We start from the raw sequence: 17,831 nt of genomic DNA, 5'->3' as shown, positions 1-17,831 counted from the left end.
TGGTTTCACTAACCCACATCATCATCTCTCTCTACTTTCTCTCTCTCATTTTCTCTTGTACCATGTGTTTTAAAACTTATAACTTAGTTGTTTTGTATTTTTTTAATTGAGTGGGTTGAGAAAGATATATAGGATTTCCGTGTGTTGTGGATTTGGAAAGACGAATAAAAAGAAGAGACAAAAATTGATGTGATAGTGGGTTCAGTGGGTTGGGAGGGAATGACTCCCTCCTCCCTCATGACACAATCTCATGTTCCTCCGCGTTTTTGGCACTTTGCCTTTGAAACCGCAGTCTACATCATAAACCGTATGCCCTCCGGATCCAACTCCACCATCTCTCCGTTTGAAAATCTCTTTAAACACAAACCCGATTTCTCTTTCCTTCGTGTCTTCGGATGCCAATGCTATCCTCATCTTCGATCGTATAATTCCAATAAAATGGATTCTCGATCTATCTCTTGCATTTTTCTTGGCTATAACACTCTCCATCACGACTATCGATGCTTCGACCCTCGATCCGAGCGTATCTACATTGCTCATCATGTTCGTTTCAATGAACATTCGTTTCCCTTTTCTACACCATCACCCAACTCCTTACCCACCAGACCATCAAACCCTTATATCTCATCATATCCAACCTCCACACCTATTCCTACACCTATCCCCACTACACCCATTACCATTCCAACTCAAACCTACTTGCGTTGCCACAACGCACCCAACCCTTCACATCAAACTTCCACATTCGATCGCTTTGCCACATCTCAAAACAATGAAAACCAACCCCAAAACAGTCCCACCGGCCCTCAAACCAATCTCACCAGCCCCAAATAGCCCTCCAAACAGCCCCGGCAGCCATTGAAATCCAACCCAACAGCACCCAAACCAACCCTACTTGTCCTCCCCGACCCGCACATCTTCGCCAAAATCCCAAACAAACCAAACCCTTTGATCCCTCAGCCTTCCATACCACCACTACCCCAGAACCCTCCACTTTTACCGAGGCTAACAAAGATTGTCATTGGCATAAGGCCATGACTGATGGATACTCGGCACTGCTCCGGAATGACACCTAGTCATTAGTTCCTCGTAATCCTGGTTCCAATATTGTAGGTTGCAAATGGGTCTACAAGATCAAGCGGGATCAACATGGGACGATTCAGCGCTACAAAGCGCGTCTTGTTGCAAAAGGTTTCAAACATCAACCGAGAATTGACTACACAAAGGCATTTAGTCCATATCTGCTGATACTATTCAATCAAATCCTTGGAATGGTTTATATAAAAATAATTATCAGTGTTACTATTTTAACTTTGTTCACCACCAACACATGATCATAACTGATACACATAATAATACATATTATTTGATGTACTAAAAAGTATGTACTCTTTATCCATAGCTAGTGACAATATTGAGGCTTTACCTCGTTATGAAATACACAACATAAATATTTTAGAAAACTGATTCTATATATTGAAAGTGGGGGTGCAGGTGGGGGCATTAGACACTCTTGTAATTAGGTTAGAGTAGAGGGTACATGTCAATATGTGTAGATTATTATCGTTTACATTGCATAATTATATATGAGTAATCATCAGATATTTCCAAATCATCTTTATGGTGTGGGTGGCGTGGATTCCACACTCCTTCCATTTTTTAAATTCATCTTTCTACCACTTATGGACTGCATACTCCATTTCAGGTTAATTTTTTTGAGATACTGTTTCATTTTTATATTGAGTGGATTGTGGCAGTGTGTATATTCCACAAGCTTTAAAGTATTTTTCATGAAATGATTACTTCAACTTTCGTTGTGGGGTGCACACTGCACACTTTTTTCTTTTATTGCAACAACCGAACATAAACTTCAAACTATGATATTTCGTACACAAACATATTTTAATTGCAGTGGATTATTTTCAAGAAAAAAGATGTGCTCGCATTGGTAAGCTTGTCACCATGGCTGCTAATTCTACTTAATATATTTCTTGGAATGCTTTCTTTAAATATCATTATCAATGGCTTGTGGGTTGCACACTTTCAGTTTTTTTTTTTTTTTTTTTTTTTTTTTTTTTTTTCCCAGCATTTACACATTGATAATTATAGACTATATGAATATATAATTTAAGGTGGAACACACTATAAATATGTCCTATATGAAGGGCTCTATATCCACAAGTAATTCATCTTGGTTCTTGTTTGAGTAGTTACCATTATTCATAATATAGTATTGCATATTGTCTTTCCTTCTTTCACCACCATGGCTGTGCAAAATGATCTATGCAGACGAGTTTCTAAGGTCGACAAATCTGAACAAGAACATGGCCAAGTCTCTGTTGCATCTTTAATGATGGGTGTTGGAGCTGTTAAACAAGATGTTAGAGCCATGATTACTTCTACAGGCTTAGTTGCAGGTGCATGCAGGATGGCAATAGGTGAATTTTTTTCAGTCTACTCCCAACAAGATGTAGAGGTGGCTCAGATGAAAAGAGAGACCACTGTTGCAGGAAATGAGAAAAGTGTCCATCTGTATGGATCAAGTTATTATATGTTTTACTTGCTTTAGTAATTAGTATAGCTAGGATGAAAAGGGGTATAAACATGATTATGGTTCTTCTGTTTACATTCCTAAGTTATATCTCGGAGTGTTATTTTTCTGTGTGGGAGTCCCATACACTCTACATGAATTTTTATTACTAATAGATTTTATGGGGGGGTACTTCCTTCCCTCCTTTCCCAAAAAAATTACTATCAAACTGCATTCAGGTGTCTGCTACTGCTTCTTCTTATGAGACCTTTCTATTTTTAAGTGTGAGATATCTGCTGAAAGATATGGGCAGGAAGCAGCTAAGATGCCAGGTGCCCTCCAATATTAGCTCTTTGATGGTTTATATGCGACTTGCCACTGGTTGCTCTTTATTGTTTGAATAACCTTCATCCACACAAAGATTATTCTGCTTGCAAGTAGAGTATTTTTTGGCAAAATGCAAATATAGACGCATCTTTAAGGTGTGGATGACACAAATAATAAAATTCCAGTAAATCTTGCCCATATACCAGCGTAGTGAGCATTAATTCAGTGGCAATCAGCCTTCGCTGTGGGATGGGTGATTCAAGGAAGCATATAAAATGACACTTCTGCCACCTTGGGACAGATGGGGACAAGCAAAAGTGTTTAGCAGTCAAGAAACTGAAAAAAAAACCTGTTGGCATCTATAGAACAATAGTTTTTCAACCACATTTTTCAAGACAATTGTTGGATGGGCATCCTGAAAAAAACACTTGTGCACTGTTTTTTGTTACACTTAGTGGTCTTAAGGGTTAGGAAATAAGTAGCAAATATGTAATAAAGTGGTAGGGCAGGGGCAGTTTGGTCATTCTCCTAATTTGGTTGTTCCGTTTAAGAAAAAAATATCAATATGTTATGGTCTTTTATTTGCTTGATAGTGATCAGAATAGTGTTTCAAATTTATTAGTTATAAGCTGAACCACAAGCAACAAAGAAAAAGCAATCGCCTACCTACCAAAAGGCCATCAAAATGGCTAATAAGTTGGAATGAGTGCAGTAAACTTAGTTGCTTTAGATGTTTCCATGAATGCTTTTGTATGTTATGAATCCTTTTAGCTTTGGTATTTAACGCTCAAAATCTAGAAAAGTAGTGGAGAAACACACTTAGAATTACACAATACACATTAATTGTATTATGAACAGTCCACTCATGAAAATGTAGCCTTTAGAAATTTGAATATTTCTTCTAATAACACACTATAAAGATGCCACCTTTAGCTTCAAATGATGATTAAGCCTCTAATAGATTGAATAAGGAAAACTGCTCAATAGAATAAAACGTTGTAAGGTTGATAAGTTCCCTAAGTTCCTTGAAGCACACTACCATGAAGAAATGGAACAAAAGTAATAAAATGATAAAACATGGAAAATGGAACGTGAAGCTGATAAAAGTTCTTCACATTTCTGTATCATGATAGGATGATTAAGTGATCACTACAACAATATTTTGTACAAAAGTCAACCTGTATTCTAATCCGAGTACCATATACTTCGAACTATGATATTTCATGTCTGTGGATACTATTTAATCAAATTCTTGGAATGCTTAGCTTGTGGGTTGCACACTATTTTAACTATGTTCACCAACACACTGATCCTAACTGATCATACACATAATAATACATATTATATGATGTACTAAAAAGTATGCACTCTCTATCCATAGCTAGGGACAATATTGAAATCCATGGAAACCAAGGTTTATCTTGGCGGAAGAAGGAACAAATTATGGGGACTTCTTTAAGCCGGAATAGTAGATATATGGACACCATAAGAAATCAACTGCATTGTTAGATTGTGTTGGATAATGTATTTGTAGTATAGGATTTTGTAGCATCTTGAGTTATTTTACATTTATTTCTTATTATGGGATGTAGTTTATCTATAATATGAGGCTTTACCTTATTATGAAATACACAACATAAATATTTTAGAAATCTGATACTATTATAGATTGAAAGTGGGGGTGGGGGTATTCTTGTTACGTTAAACTAGAGGGTACATGCATGACAATATGTGTAGATTATTATTGTTGTGTTTACATGAGATATTTGCATAATTGTGAGAATCATCAGTTATTTCCAATTCATCTTTATGTTGTGGGTGGCGTGGAATCCACACTTCTTTCATTTTTTTTTTAAATTCATCTTTCTACCACTTATGGACTGCACACTCCATTTCAGTTTAATATTTTTGTGATACTGATTCATTTTTATGTTGAGTGGATTGTGGTAGTGTGTATATTCCACAATCTTTAATTTATTTTGCATGAGATTCATTACTTCAACTTTGGTTGTGGGGTGCACACTTTTATCTTTTATTGTAACAACCAAGGATAAACTTTAAACTATGATATTTCGTGCATAAACATATTTTAATTGCAGTGGTTAATTTATATTCAAGAAAAAAATGTGCTTATCACCATGGCTGCTGGTACTATTTAATCTATTTCTTGGAATGCTTTCATTAAATATCATTATCAAGGGCTTGTAAGTTGCACACTTTCAAAAAAAAAAATTCCTCAGCATTTACACATTGATAATTATAGACATATAATATAAGGTGAAACATTCACAAACACGCTATATATATGTCCAATATGAAGGGCTCTATCATCCACAAGTAATTCATCTTATTTCTTTTTTTATGTATTTAACATTATTCATAATATAGTATTGCATGTTCTCTTTCCTTTTTACACCACCATGGCAGTGCAAAATGATCTATGCGTTCTAGTTCTTAAGGACAAATCTGAACAAGAACATGGCCAAGTCTCTGTTGCATCTTTAATGATGTCGGAGCTGTTAGACAAGATGCTAGAGCCATGATTAGTTCTACAAGATTAGTTGCAGGTGCATGTAGGATGGCAATAGGTGAATTTTTTTCAGTTTACTCCCAAGAAGATGTAGATGTGGCTCAGATGAATAGAGAGACCACTATTGCAGGAAATGAGAAAAGTTTCCATCTGTATGGATCGAGTTATTATATGTTTTACTTGCTTTAGTATATATAGTTAGGATGAAAAAGGGTATAAACATGATTATGGTTTTGTTTACATTCCTAAGGTATGTCTCTGCACTACTAGAAAACAAAGGCTTTTGCTACAGAAAAATAGCTACGGAAAATTTTCGTAGGTAATAACCTGCACAATACCTACGGAATACCTAACCGGTAAAAAAATCATATAAAATTTGTAGGAAATAAATATTCTGTAGGTATTCTGTAGGAAATAAAATACAATAAAGTCTGTAGGTAATGTAGGTAATCTGTAGCAAAAGGTTGGTAGGTATTCCGTAGGAAAAGATGTTGGTAGGTATTCTGTAGGAAGAGTAGTTGGTAGGCATTCTGTAGGAAAATCAGTTTGTAGGTATTCTGTAGGAAAATAATCCGTATGTATTTTGTAGGTGTTTCGTAGGTAAATAATCCTAGGTAATCTGTAGGTACTCCGTAGTTAACGTGTTCCTTAGGTATTCCGTAGTTAAATTTGTAACAGAATATTCCGTAGGAAATGCGTAGGAAGGTTTGTAGCTAATTTGTAGGAAAAAATTACCCACGAAGGTTTTTCCTACAACCCGTTTTTTTGTAGGAAATCTGTAGGTAAAGCCTTGTTCCTACGAATTTCCTACCAATATTGCTGTAGGTAATTACTTAGTTTTCTAGTAGTGCTGAGTGTTAATCTGTACATGATTTTTTATTATTAACATGTTTTGTGGGAGGTACATTCCTAAGGTATATCACTGAGTGTTAACTTCCAGTAAATGTTGCCCATATACCAGCGTAGTGAGCACTAATCCAGTAGCAATCAGCACTTCCCTGGGATTGGTACGTGGTTCAAACGAGCACATAAAAAGACACTTCTGCCGGGGACAGATGTTGGGACAAGCAAAAGAGTTTTAAAAAAAAAATAGTTTTTCAACCACATTATTCAAGAAAGTTGTTGGATGGGCATCCTGAAAAAACACGTATGGACTGTTTCCATTTCTAGTCTATTCTATATCATTAGATATTGGGTGTAATATGGTTTCCAACATATAGGGTGAATCTATATCATGAGAGAATACGATGAAATGCTGCTGGTTGCTATTAATGTCATGGAGGTTGTTGGATGGGCATCTTTAAGTCTTCTTGCTAAAAGTTATGCTACCATTTTTTTTTCGTGACAGTTAAAAGGTATAACTTATTTGAGGCTTTTCAGAACAATGACCAAAGACTTTTGCAACATCTATCATGTCATAACTGTCATATGAGTAGTAGCCACTTACCTTTGAAATGTCACCAAAGGTCTGCTTGTTAGAGTTTAAGCACTTTAGATAAACAAGATAAACGATTTCACACACAGATAAAATAACGTAAAACGAAAATTTCGAACACAATCAATTTACGTTAGGGGTGAGCATTTGGACCTGTGGACCGGACCGTTTTTTTGGACCCCTGGGCCGGTTCTAGATTCTAGGATTTGAGCAAAACCGGTCCGGCCGGTTCCGGGTAAAAACCGGTTTTGGACCGGCTTATTTTTAAAAAAAATTGTATTATGTGAAATTCTTTAAACAAACATATCTCATTCATTTTATGTCGGATTGATATGCGGTTTTTTCCAACGTATAATTTAGAGTTTGTAGTTGATTTTAGATTATAATTTTGTTGTTTTTGGTGTTATATTCGATGAGTTACAATTCTTCAAAGATGAGATATCAAAGCTGAAATATTTCATTTTTTCAGCAAGAAATTTAGACTTTTGTGTTTTGTGAAATTCTTTAAACAAACATACCTTATTTGTTTTTAGTCGAATTGAGATGCAGTTTTTTTAATGTGTAATTTAAAATTTGTATATGAGTTTAGACTATAATTTTGTTGTTTTTGGTGTTATATTTAATGAGTTACAATCCTTCAAAAAAATGGTATAAAGAATAAACAATCAAAGTTTTAGCGGTTCAAAGGGTAGAAGAAACGGAAAGATATTGATCATTTTTACGAGTTGTATAATATAACACCCAAAAAAGTATTTATTTTAACGAGTTGTAATGTATCAAACCCAACAACATATTCGTTTTAACGAGTTGTATCAAACCCAAAAACGCATTTTAACAAGTTGTACCGTATGCATGTAAAGTTGTACCAGTCCAAACGGGTCCAAGAACCGGAAAACCCAGACCTGGACCCGATAAGTCTCATCCGGTCCGGTCCACGGTCCACAATATTCTCTTAAATCGGTCCTGTTCGGCCCGGTCCGGTCCAAATGCTCACCCCTAATTTACGTGATTTACACTATAGAGTGATCGTCTATGTCCACGAGAGAGAGAGAGAGAGAGAGAGAGAGAGAGAGAGAGAGAGAGAGAGAGAGAGAGAGAGAGAGAGAGAGAGAGAGAGAGATGATATTGTCGAATGGCTTACATATACCTTAGGTTTAAATACTAGTTGGTTGACCTAAAACAACGAATAAGGCTAACTCAAAAACTCTACTCTGACAAAAAAAATTAGCCCATGGCAAAATTGAATGCGAATTTGACATAGGAACTAGCTGCTATAGGGTCGTCAAAAGGGTGAATCAGTTTCCACAACTTAACACCCGTTATCCTTCTCCCTCTCAAATACACATCTCTATGTTGTGGGTGATGTGGATTCTATACTCCTTCCATTTTTCTATTCATCTTACCACCACTTATGGACTGGTCATTGCATTTCAGTTTCATAATGTTTTGAGATATTGCTCCATTTTTATATTGAATGGATTGTGGTATACATGTGTGGATTCCACAACCCCTTTTTTTTCATTAGATTGATTACTCCAACTTTAGCCATGGACTTTACACTCTTTCCTTTATTATAATCAAGGATTTATTTCATTTCTTGATTGTGTGCATGAATTGTTGAAATTGGATTGTATCTAGGATGTTAATACATAGAAATTTAAATAAACATAATACCATTAACACAAAACAGAAAGTAGATAGGGGCAAAACCGTTAACTGGAATAGATATAGTCAGCCACTCAAGCTAATGGCGATAGTTTTATTAATTTCTGGGTGGTAACTCTGATGTCAATGTCCCACAATCCCTAATTAAGGTAGTACGTTTCCTTCAAAAAGTCGAAAAGTAGAAATGTAGGAAAACAGAGTGAATATTGTAATTGTCTTAGTTATATTTTGCTTCTATAATTCTTTCATGGGTATGACCTTAAAGAAAACAATTAAATCTGAAAGCTTGTAACAGGAAGAGGTATTATAACCTTTTTATTGTTTGTAGTTTCATGGTCCTTATAAGATTATGCAATAACCTTGCAGCACCTATATCAACACACCTTTTTGTTTCATATCACTATCAGCCTTGTTGGTTGTGCACTGACTTTAACTATATTCACCACCAACACATTGATCCTTATTGATATATTGCATGTATACTCATACATACATACATACATACATAAAGGCTATATATACGATAGAGGGACTCTATCTACCACAAATAAGTTGTCTATTGTTCTGGTTATAATTCTTCCTTCTTTGTGATATAAAATCCTTTTTCGTTCTTCCACCATGTCTGCAACAAACGATCTACACATCACAGTTCCTGAGCCTGAGTACAAATTTGAGCAGAAACATGGACAAATGTCTGTAGAGGAAGACTGCGATTACTCACAAAGGGGACAGTGGCTGCGTGCTGCTGTTTTGGGAGCCACTGATGGTTTAGTCTCTGTTGCATCTCTGATGATGGGTGTTGGAGCTGTCAAGCAAGATGTGAGAGCCATGATTCTTACAGGCTTTGCTGGCTTAGTTGCAGGTGCATGTAGTATGGCAATAGGTGAATTTGTTTCAGTGAGCTCCCAACGAGATATAGAGGTGGCTCAGATAAAGAGAGATAAGAGAATTTCAGGAAATGAGGAGGAAAGTGAGAAGGAAGCACTGCCAAATCCCATTCAAGTAGCTGCAGCATCGGCCCTAGCATTTATGTTGGGGGGCCATCATGCCCTTACTGGCTGCTGCTTTCATAATGGACCATAAAGTTAGGCTCGGGTTTTTTTTTTAAAAAAATTTATAATTATTGATTCCGTGATTTTTTTTTAGAAAAAAATAATAATATCGATTCCGTGCTTTTTTTTTAGAAAAAAAAAATCTTTTTTTTTGGAAAGGGAACTTCCCTAACGAGGGTTTCCGGGCCAGCTTTCGCGCACCGACTAATCCCCCGCTGCAAACATGAAGCTTTGCCTCATACCCTGGAGTCACTGCAGGTGAACCTCCATGGCCACAAGGGCTGAGTGGTGCCAGGATTTGAACATGGGTTAATAGGTTATCCACCATATCTTCCACATGTCTTACCAACTCACCACAACCCAAGTGGTTAAAAAAAAAAATCTTGAAACCGTAGGTTTCCTAAAACCTACTGTTTTATAAAATAACATTGTGTTTTGGTAGTTTCTGGTTTGTTACAAAATATGTTATTATCACACCATTTTCAAAGTACAATGCTATATTTGGTATACTATTAGTATATAAAATACAAAAAGTGTTGTTAATTAATTTCCTTTGGTATTTTATACAAAGTGAATAGAATATATGAAATGATTAAGTCTTATATTGTGTGCTTTCTCTAATTGTTTATCACTATTTTTTTTATAAAACTTTATTTAACCTTAATGTTTATTTAATTTTGTAGCTTCCAAACAAAAGGATGATGGGTCACTTATCTGTCAAAGCTTCATGTCATAAGTTGCATGAAGTTTTGAGTGGCTTGAACGGACCCGTGCACAATCTTTTTTCAACAACTAGCTTCGGTTACTTGTTATGTTAATTTTAAATAATTGTATTTGAATCTGTAAGAGTATTTGGTTTACCTATGTTTAGTAATCTAATTATGTTAATGTTAAATAATTGTATTTGAATGAGTTTAATGTCAAGTAATTGTATTTTAATGAGTAATTTATTTCCAACAGTAAAGTAGATACCTATGATGTGTTTTAATGTTAAATAATTTATTTCCCCACAATGTCGTATTGGTTGTTTTTGGAGTCGCGTCTTTCACTTGTTTCATTATGAAATGGGTCGAGGTTATTACCGGACAAAAAAATATGTAAAATTAAAAATGTTACAAGTCAAACGACATGTCTGCTAATTTTGACAATTTTATTTGTAAACAACATGTGTTCTACAGTTAAACGAAATCAGAAAAAAATAGATTACAACTTGTACAAAACAATATGAAAACGATAGCACAACAAGTTACCATAGATGGAAACATAAATCATTACAAATAATAACATACAGTACATTTTACATTTTACAACTTGTAGACAACAACACAAAAAAAGAAAATCCAACTACAAAGTAACGCTATCTTCAAGTGCAGTATTTTACTTTGAAGCTTCTTCTTCGATCGAGCTAAGTTAGAAATTATTAACGAATTATTGTCTTTTGCATCATCCACCCAACAAATAAACCCAGTGGTGACTGATAAATAAATATCAAAAAAATTATGTATATTGTGTAAATATTCACTAATAAATTATAATATAAATAATTAGAGGATAACCCAAATATCTCTTTAGGACAAGCGTAAAATAATCGTCCAGGGTTGTTGGTAGTTCTTGAGGTCCTTATAATACCTTGAGCCCCGCAATTGCAAATTGTCATTTCTTTGGTTTATGAGAAGTAAATTTTTATTGGTGTTGACAGGTAAATATATCTTCAATTATATACTGCCATTAGACTACTTTTTTATAAGTATTGACTACTGTCTACTAGCATTTGACTACTAGTTTATGTGTTGTCTTATCGTACAGTGAATTTCGGACATATGATTGTAATTTGAGTACTGTGTTATAGGTATTGACTACTGTCTACTAGCATTTTACTACTAGTTTATGTGTTGTCTTATCGTACAGTGAATTTCAGATACATGATTGTAATTTGACTACTATTTTATAAGTATTGACTACTGTCTACTAGCATTTGACTACTAGTTTATGTGTTGTCTTATCGTACAGTGAATTTCGGACATATTATTGTAATTTGAGTACTGTGTTACAGGTATTGACTACTGTCTACTAGCATTTGACTACTAGTTTATGTGTTGTCTTATCGTACAGTGAATTTCAGACACATGATTGTAATTTGACTACTATTTTATAAGTATTGACTACTGTCTACTAGCATTTGACAACTATTTTATGTGTTGTCTTATCGTACAGTGAATTTCGGACATATGATTGTAATTTGACTACTGTGGCTGATAAATAAATATCAAACAGTATCCATTATTGTAAGTTATTTGACAATTTGAATACTCTTTGACATTATTTGACTACTGTTTTACATACTTTGACTACTTTCTACCCTGCATAATGTATTCTTATTTCGAAATGACTACTCTAAAAATGAATAATTACCCTTGCATTCAACTTGAAATGAAATCCATTTATAGTGGACACCTTATTCATTGAACATACCAATTGGCAAAATGAGTGGATTCAATGAGGTATACAAAAAAAAGTTTTTCCAACCCACCAATATTCTTTCATAATCTTGAAAGAACAAATCGTAACTCTTTCACAATCATTAAGAAAGATATGAGAGACCGGTTTCAATTTTGTTTTGTCGCATTGGGATGCGTGGTATGTCCTTCTCTACACTACGTTATTATTTATTTAAAGTTCATATTTGCCTAATGTTGGTATCGTTTCTTACAGATTACTACCTTTCTCACATCCATGATACAAACAATATTTGTTGGTCATGTACCCCTTATTGGGGGCAACATAACGACAATGTATGTTGCTCTTGCATTGGATGGTAATCATGAACCCTTGATCATAGCATTCGCTTTGGGAAGCATAGATTGTGACGAGGCTTGGATTTGGTTCATGAGAAGGTTAAAAGAATGCTTAGGTGAAACTATTGAAGTTGGTTTCATAAGCCATATGTCTAATTCCATAGACTACGCCATTCAGTGGGTATACCCAGATTCATATCATGGGTATTGTTGTAAAAAAATAGCCGATAAAGTTAGGGCTTCCACAGGAAGTACCGTTGTGGAACAGTTGTTCTGGAAGACATGAAAAACTTATAGTGTGTCTGAATTTTATGTTTGTTTGAACAAATTAACAAATGAGGTTAATGAGAATGATCTTCACTGGCTTGAAAATATTGCAATTGCAAAATGGGCTCGAGCCTTTTTTCCTAAAGTTCGTTTCAATGTGAAATATATCAGCATTCCGATTAGATTGGATTGGCTAACAACAAACACGCACGAGTTACCAATAACGTCAATCTTTGAAGTGGTCCATCAGTCGATACAAACACTGTACGGCTATCGAGCTGCATTCGGAGGTAATAAATATTTGTTATTTAACTTTTACCTTAATATACCCCTATTTGATTGTAACTCAAATAATTTCACAGAGGGAATGCATGGTCATCTTACCCCTTACGCACAGCATGTGCTTGAAATAAGAATGAACCAGTTTAATGGTTATGAGGTTACACATATTGGTAGTGACAAATTTGAAGTGAGTTTAAATTTAACCATAGAAACGGTACAAGTTGAATGTGGTATTTGTACTTGCGGCAAATGGCAAAAATGCGGCATACCCTGTGAACATGGTATAGCATCGCTAAGAAGGCTTACAGTTGAAGAAATACAGCAATTGGTAAATTATACGTTGACTTCTGCGGTGTAGCGAAATGCATTCCAAGCTGAGGCGGTTAATCCTATTCCAATCCTTCTGCATTGGGAAATACCAGTTGAAAATATGGTCGTCTTACCACCATTTGCACGTTAGTAATATGTTAAGTTATCTTTATTATTAATGTTATGTTTATTTGTAATTCAAATTTCCTTTCAGTTTTTATGTTATCTTTATTATTAATGTTAAGTTTATTTGTAATTCAATTTTCCATTCAGTTTTATGTTATGTTTATTAGTAATGTTATGTTTACTTGTAATTCTAATTTCTTTTCAGTTTTATGTTATGTTTATTAGTAACGTTATGTTTATTTGTAATTCTAATTTCTTTTCAAATCCGGATATTTTCTAATGAACAACTATGTACAAAGAACGTAACCAACATATCAAACATGAAAATTAGACTTAAAAACATACTTTTATGGTAAGCTAAAAACGGCAACTTATGTTATTTAATGTCATTTTTAACAGCACGAAGCATACTTTGGAAGGTAAAACCAATGAGGTAACGATATCGGATTTGAAATCCGGATATTTTCCGACGAACAACTATGTACAAAGAACGTAACCAACATATAAAACTTGAAAATCAGACTTAAAAATGTTATTTTATCGTAAGCTAAAAATGGCAACTTATGTTATTTTATGTCGTTTTTAACAGCACGAAGCATACTTTTGAGGGTAAAACCAATGATGAAACGATATCGGATTTGAAATCTAGATATTTTCCGACGAACAACTATTTAAAAACAACGTAACCAACATATAAAACATGAAAATCACACTAAAAACATACTTTTATCGTAAGCTCAAAATGGAAACTTATGTTATTTTATGTCGTTTTTAACAGCATGAACAAATGGATTAGGTTATGAAGGTAAACAGGTAAGTTGTAAAAGCTTTCTTCATGCTCACTATCAGAGAAACTCATTTCGAATCAGTTACAAGAGACAGTTACCAATTACTTAGTGTGCCTAAGGTTGTGGAGGTAAGGGGCTTACCACATGCGGACACATATGTATGTAGTAGCTGGAAAGGCAGGGTCCATAATGTATTGTCTTTTCGAACAGTATATTTGTCGTTTCAAACAGTATCTCCGTGTAAAGTATCTGCCAGTTGGACTACTCTTATCGTAGAGTGAATTTCAGACACATGATTATAATTTGACTACTGTGTTACAGGCATTGACTACTGTCTACTAGCATTTGACTACTAGTTTATGTGTTGTCTTATCGTATAGTGAATTTTAGACACATCATTGTAATTTGACTATTGTGTTACAGGCATTGACTACTGTCTACTAGCATTTAACTATTACTTTAAGTGTTGTCTTATCGTATAGTGAATTTCAGACACATGATTGTAATTTGACTACTGTGTTATAGTCATTGACTACTGTCTACTAGCATTTGACTACCACTACTGTGTTATAGCCATTGACTACTGTTTACTAGCATTTGACTACTACTTTATTCCTTTTAATATCTTTTGAAGTGATTTATGGCAAGACTTATCACTAAATTATTGTTTAACTCGTCAACATTAAAGATGAGTTTCTCATACAATGACCATGAAGAAAGCTTTACCAACTTGCATGTTTACCTCCACAAATTCAGCGTACAAATCCACATAGTTACACTTACATCAAAACTGATGTTTTGGATCGGTTCGAACTATGTTTTTTCGCTATTCGATGTGTAGTAATGTACTTTCGATTTGTTTATTTTTTGTGCTAAAAAGATTTAAATTAGTTTGAAAACTAATAATTGTGTTGTACTAAATATGAAATAGATCAACGCATTCTTAGGATGCATGCTCCCGGTCATCTTCATAGGCAGTGTTCGTATTCGAGGAGAGTATCTTAATACAATGTTCGTAGCAGTTGCTATGGATGGAAACAACAACACTACTCCAATAGCATTTGGTATCGGGGTGGCAAATAATGTTAACTCCTACACTTGGTTCCTTATGAGGTTGAAGGATGCTATCGGAGAGGGTAGGGAAGTTACGTTCATAACCAATATGGACGATACCATTTCTTCTTTTGTGGGTCAGGTATTCCCTGAGGCTTATCATGGTTATTCGTCTAAGAGTGTTTTGATTTATTGTCGCTTAAGAATTGGTCAAAACACAAATTTAGACTACTTGTTCTTCCGTGCAAAGCATATACCACGCAAGATTTTGAAAAATCATTTTCTAAGTTAAGTCATGCTGCACGTGAGGTTCTTGCCAACTTCGGAAAAACGAAATGGGCACGGGCCTATTTCCCTAATATACGTTGGAATGTACTAAACATTAATATTCCAGAATTCCTATTGGTGTTATCGGTTACTCAACGCAATGTACCGATAATAACGCTAATTGATGCAATTGTTCAGTACATCCAACAGACGTTTGCAGAACACAGTGTCGTGGGAGGTAATTTAGAAAGTTTTTGTGAACCATTAAAATATCCATAATTGACTATCCTTTTACTTTTCAGGGATGTTGAACACCTTATTCACCCCTTACGCATATATGGTCCTTCACAGGAGGATGCAAAAGTCTCTACGATGGAAAGCAACTAAAATTCCACCTGAGATCCCATCTCCGTTCCCCTCTGATATTTTCCGAGTTTTTCATCTAAAAAAAAGATGTGTTGTAGATCTTAATCGACACACATGTTCTTGTGGGAAATGGCACAGTCTGGATATAGCATGTGGTCATGCTATTGTTGCAGCATGTTATACAAAAAACACGGAATTAACCGATATGGTTCAAATATATTATCGGGCTGATGTGTTTCGAACTACATACCATACTAGAAATGTGAACGTTGTTCCCCCTGCATCTGAATGGGAAATACCAGAGCCGTTGATGGTCGTTTTAATCCCTATGTAATCCTATTTTACTATTATTTGCTAATACTTTTCTTTTTAAATCGATGTGGAGCAGTGGCGAATCTAGAACAAAAAATCACGTGGTTCCTAAATTAAGTGAGACCAATAAAAAAAATCAACAACACTTTTGGGGTCGGGTCGGGTCGGCTCATGTACCTTAAAAGAACTGAATCAGTTCAATCGGCTCATGTACCTTGTGCCACCGATTAAAAATTTTAAAAAACCGATTGAAATATAACTGAAAAATGCGTATGATTTAACGAAAAACTAGTTGATTATTAGTCCATTGATAAAGCGGCGAACGGAGAGTGAGAGTATTTGGCATGTGGGCTTTTATTTTATTAGAACAACTTATTTATTTATTAATATTTTGAGAGTGCCGATTAAGAGTGGTTCACTTTTTGTTATCAATCTCATAATTTAAAATAACAAATTGCCTTAATAATTTATATATTTCTCTTTTTAAAATGGTTTTTTAAGAAAAAATTTTAAAAAACAAACTCAAGGTAGGTCCTTTATTTTTTCTAAGATTGTTCCTAATTTTTCTAGTGTATAAATTCTAAATGAAATTGAGAACTTAGCTAGGTCCTAGGACTCACCTAAGCATATGGTGGATACGCCCCTGATGTGGAGTAACCTGAGATTGTGGTTTTAATAAATGATGCAAGCATATAATATTCGATGTGGAGTAACCTGAGATTGTGGTAATGAACATTTCCATTTTACAAAACCATATTGTTTATATTACATTAGGTGGTATAAATCAAAAAATATTTACTAAACATTAGGTGGTAAAATTCAAAGAAATTGCATTGCAACATCTACTATTCTTTAACAATTAATAGCATCTACACTATATAGTTATTGTAAAATTAAAACAGTATATTTATGTAAGTTATACTACAATTTGACTACTCCTTCACATTGTTCAAAAATAGACATAGTGTAGGATTTTGATGTTATCCAGAACAAAGTTTCCAATGATCTTCCAGAGCCTACTCTTGTGCGTAAATATTTGTGGATGTTCTTACAAGTGTAACCATGATAAGAATCAATGAAAACATTATCTACGTAAGAACTAACGACATCGTCCATATTGGATATTAACGCTACTTCCCTACCCTGTCCGAGACTTTCTTTTAACCTCATCAGGAACCAGCTACAACTTACCAGATTATTTTCAACCGCCATACCAAATGTTATAGGGAAAGTCAGATTGTTCCCGTCGTTAGACACCGCTACAAACATTGTTTTTAGGTAGTTCCCTCGAAGACGGACAATACCAATGAAGATTACAGGCAAGAAACAATTTATGAATGCATGGACCTGTATTTTTTAAGAGTCCAAACCAATTAGTTTAAATGTACAAACATTATCAAATGTAAAGAAACAATAGAAATTTGGAAAACAAATATACCACCCATCCAATAGCCAGAAAACAAGATTGGAAACGATCCATCAAATCTGTTTTGATGTGAGTGTGAGTATGCGGGTTGGTTCGCCTTAGGTTATGAAGGTAAACAGGCAAGTTGTTAAAGCTTTCTTCATGATCACTGTCAGATAAACTCATTTCGAATCAGTTATAATAGACAATTACCAATTACTTAGTGTGCCTAATGTTGTGGAGGTAAGGGGCTTACCACATGCGGACACATATGTATGTAGGAGCTATAAAGGCAAGGTCCATAATGTATTGTCTTTTCGAA

At 34.7% G+C, this 17,831-nt stretch overlaps 1 long non-coding RNA gene and 1 pseudogene across 2 annotated transcripts; one reads left to right on the top strand and one right to left on the bottom strand.

The window, feature by feature from the left end:
• Positions 1-8,534: 8,534 nt before the first annotated feature.
• LOC145116335 (uncharacterized) lies at positions 8,535-9,332 on the bottom strand. Its single transcript, XR_013712005.1, has 2 exons — positions 9,209-9,332; positions 8,535-9,123 (listed from the first exon to the last, which is right to left on the bottom strand). It is a non-coding gene; the product is annotated as an uncharacterized LOC145116335 (long non-coding RNA).
• On the top strand, positions 9,106-10,491 carry LOC145116334 (vacuolar iron transporter homolog 1 pseudogene; annotated as a pseudogene). Its single transcript, XR_013712004.1, has 2 exons — positions 9,106-9,930; positions 10,223-10,491. The product of XR_013712004.1 is annotated as a vacuolar iron transporter homolog 1 pseudogene (transcript).
• The last annotated feature ends 7,340 nt before the right edge of the window (positions 10,492-17,831 follow it).

This window comes from Lactuca virosa, chromosome 5, assembly GCF_052849685.1.
Source record: "Lactuca virosa cultivar CGN04683 chromosome 5, Lactuca_virosa_CGN04683_v6, whole genome shotgun sequence".
Lineage (NCBI taxonomy): Eukaryota > Viridiplantae > Streptophyta > Magnoliopsida > Asterales > Asteraceae > Lactuca > Lactuca virosa.
Note: the sequence above shows the minus strand (reverse complement) of the source record. Positions and strands in the feature narration are given on the sequence as shown.